The sequence below is a fragment of the Pecten maximus genome, chromosome 16 (assembly GCF_902652985.1).
Source record: "Pecten maximus chromosome 16, xPecMax1.1, whole genome shotgun sequence".
Classification (NCBI taxonomy): Eukaryota; Metazoa; Mollusca; class Bivalvia; order Pectinida; family Pectinidae; genus Pecten; species Pecten maximus.
In genome coordinates this window covers 31,085,668-31,089,981 of record NC_047030.1, presented here as the reverse complement: position 1 = coordinate 31,089,981, position 4,314 = coordinate 31,085,668, and positions in this window count along the sequence as shown.

Sequence of the window (4,314 nt, the reverse complement as noted above, 5' to 3'; positions counted from 1 at the left end):
TTCCATTTAATGTTAGTTTAACTCTATTTGTTAGCTCGTGTAGAAAGTTGATTTTTATTATCGGCGGCAATTATTGAATAAATTTATATTTATAGCTTTTTTTGTTACCACAGTAGATACTTACTATCACTTTGGATTAAAATGATGCCAAAGGTTAAAGTTTAAAAATACGTACACACGACTAGTATTAATGTAGATAAAAATGTGAATACCAAATATAATAGGGTGGGAGTTTGGTTACCGGAAGTGGGATCACCGGAAGTGGATCACCGGAAGTGCGACAACCGGAAGTGGGATCACCGGAAGTGGGATCACCAGAAGTGGTATTGTTTCATTAATTATCCACTATGACTTATTTTACTTGCTGCTTGACAGATAAAAAAAGAATCACAAAAACAAATAAAACGGTTGTTACATAACACGACCCTCCAGGTAGAACAAATTTTTCTCGCTTTATATTTCCCTCATGACACATCAGACGGGGGACTGTTAATTTAGAACAGCAACTTAACAAGTGGAGCTAGTTAACTGGTGGTTTGACACCTGTGATATGGCATATCACATCTATAAGGTGTAGGAGCCAGAAGCACGCGCGCGTTTGCCCTTCCAATTGAAGCAACACTTTTGATGTTTTTATAGCTCATAAACTCTTTAATTATTCGCCCACCTATCAGCGTCGTGTAGTTTTGGGACATTCCCAGAGCTTTCACTGACCTACATTTGTTATTTAATAAATGTCGAGGAGTGTTTTAATATGTTTCTCCTGGGAATTATTTCACAAGGTAAATTGTTTTAGTTGGAGGGATACTATATTTTATCTTCCAAGTTTCCCCAGCCTACTGTGTTTCACAGTTAACCAGCAATATCACGAGTTCATGATATATGTCACGACAGCTAAAAAAAATATATATATATATTCGTATCCATGTATGTAAATACATTGCGATCCAGGTATTCATATCATCTTAATGACGACTTCCACAATGATCATGTCAGGGTATCGGGCCCACCATCACTGCGCCATTGAAACGTTCTTTTTATAACGCCGATGTGGCGCCGTGGTATAAGCTGCGGGTATTTCTGGCTAGGCGATTGTGTGCCGTAGATCGTGAGTTCGAGGCCCCGTCAGGGCACGAGTCAAAAAAGTTGTCTTCATTCGTCATTTGTGTTGCTATGTTATATATCTATTTAATAGCACAATGTTTCATATACACTATGTGTTGATGATCAATTCAATTCAATTTATTTCCAAATGCTACATCCGAAGATATAGATTTGAATTTCCTGTCGTAGTTGTACCGAGAGAAATATATCTAATATATGTACAATTCGTGTACATGTATGTAAAATACATTGCGATCCAGGTATTCATATCATCTTATAGACGACTTCCACAATGATTATGTCAGGGTATCGGGCCGACCATCACTGCGCCATTGAAACATTCATTTTAAGAACGCCGATGTGGCGCAGATGTGTGACGTAGATCGTGAGTTCGAGGCCCGGTCAGGGCACGAGTCAAAAAGTTGTCTTCCGTCGTCATTTGTGTTACTATGTTATATATATATAAATGCAGATTAATGAAGACAATGGAGATTATATTTTGGTCGATATCATGATCTTTTATTATATCATATTTCCTTGTTAGAAATGAATGTTTTATGTTAAAGACAAACCTCGTTGTTCCTTTGTCACTACCCCGGGTTATATTTTGAGGACGTGACATGATCTTTATATATAACCTAGATTTACTATAAGTGTCGTCGACGAAGCAGAAGACGCTTACCCTTCCCGATCACGTGGTTTTTTCCTCTTACAATCATTAAGGGGTCTTCGTAACCATCTTTATTTCCCTCGTATTATGTCCTTGTTAGTAATTTAGAGGTCACAGACAGGATGAGATTACATGTCAGTTTTCAGAAAAATGAGACTACCATTGTATATTGGTTTCTACTGACATGACCATCTCTTATCACAAGGATATATATGAACTCCCAATGAATTCATGACCACGACTCTTTGTGATTCCCAGAAATGAACCAGGAAGTGACGGCTAAAACGATCAAGTTTGTTTACTTTAAAAGTTTGTTTACTTTAAAAGGGAATTTAACCGAGTTACATTTCTCAGTCTCTGTCCTGGTTTAAGGATAGACATCGGTTTAACACGACTATAAATATTGTCAGCAATATCCAAACGAGATGTGAACTCTCGTGAATGTAATATGTTAGCATGTATGCTAATAATTCAGTTATTTTATAAAATCATAAAAAACATATTCCCTGCATTAATCAGTGATAAGGAAAAGGATGGATGGATGGATGGATGGATGGTGGGTGGGTGGGTGGATGGGTGGATGGATATTTACACTAAGTGTTGATAGAAATAGACACTCTGTAATGCTGTAAAGGTTAGTTATTTTCAAGGGGGTTTAAATTCGATTTATATTCTCTATTTGATACATATCATTGCTCCTCATGTACGTTTTACTGATGAATCTAGATTAGTTAAGAAAAAACACGTGATCGCCAGAGAATACTCGAGCCGTCATCACGTGATCTAATCTCGCTCGCGCCATTAAATCCCACCATCTCACGCGACTAGTTTTCCTTGCATGATGTATATGACTGACGTCCGATGTGACCCGAACAGTAAATGATTACAATTTCTACTTCTTTCATGGTTGCCATGGTTACTTTCTTCAAATCAGTTTTTTTTAAATACGCAAGTACCACTCAAAATGATCGCTCGACTCTCCCTCACGAGCCCTCGCCCTTCCCCTACTCCTTCCCCTTTCCCCGCACCCACTTCCCTCGAGCGTCGCGCGTGTAGGAATTTGATGCAGTCTGCCTTTATTAGAGAAACTCTATATTACTGCTTTTCTAAGTGTCGTCAAGGAAGAATCAATACTAGAATATCTAGTTCAATTCGGAGCGCCAGGAAGACCTGCCTTCGATTTCATGTGATTACGTAATATTTAACAGATAGACGCCATTTCGATTGTTATCATGGTACGCTATAAGAAATTTATTGATTTCACATTTTAGTAGATAAGCCAGTTTTCCCCTTAAAATGAAATATAACTTGTTTTATACACTTTTACTTGGATTCTCCATTTTTACGAGCTTCAATACCAAACAAAAGGACAACGCCCATTTAACGGCCTTATGGAACGCTACAGGAAAAACACAAAACGAAGTCATTCTTTGCAGTCGCCATTTCTTAGAAAAATGGATAATATCTTAAATTCTAAGATAAAACTGTCGCCATGTTACATATTTGGTTCTATACGAAATCACTTTGTTGGAAAACACATAAGGAGCTTGAAGCCGAGTTCTTCGCTGCATTTTCTCAGCCAATCAGATGCAAGGACGACCATCTTGGATGCTCGAACCATCAGGAAAAGTAACCGCGTTTGGTGGTTATTTCTCAAGGAGCAATCGCAACCAATTCTTATTGTAAATCGCCTAATAATTTAATATTGTATGAAACACGCATTTTCATTGGCTGAAATAATTTTGTTATACCTCCATAACAGAATTTTTGACGTTGCGAAATGTAACGTCATTTTTGATTTGCTGATGACGTTGCGTAATAATTTATCACAGAAAAGAGTTCGCCAAAGAAAGTAAAATATCTTGGTGTGTATAAGACGAAATTAAATTATAAGAATTAACATTAATTATTTTTTCTGTTATACAGTCATAACATAAAATACTGGAGTGTACTCTCTTCATAAACCGCTTCGCGGTTTATTTAGAGTACACTCCAGTTTTTTTCTGTTATGACTGTATAACAGAAAAAATAATTGATGTTAATCCTTAAATAATTCTAGAGGAGTAGTCAAAGTGTCTCGAAACAGACATGGTGGCCTCATTATTTTTTAATGATTTCAGTTCGGCATAAACTAGATACAGTCGTACGAGTTGCATAGTAACTGTTTCTTTTTGGGGAAAAATACCAGGTTTATGTGTAAGAACAATTTTTGTTAGAGTTTTAAAGTCATAGAGATCGAAAGCAATGGTAGTGAGACTTCATCGGGGCCTCGTATGGGGCGTGCATATCAAAATATGGCCTTCTCTCCTTCGTCAAACCATCGCAGATAGTTGGTATCTGCTCCCAATACAAGTTTTCCTTTTTTAAGGTTGTATTGTCGAAATATCGATCTAATCTCTTCACCTGTGCCCATCACGTTTCCGCACTATACAAAATATTTCAGCATAATTTTATTATTTCGTGTATTCAATCTTTTCGATGCAGACAGCAGAAGAGAAACGGGGTTTCAAGGACGTACGGAATGAATGGAGAAAGCAAAC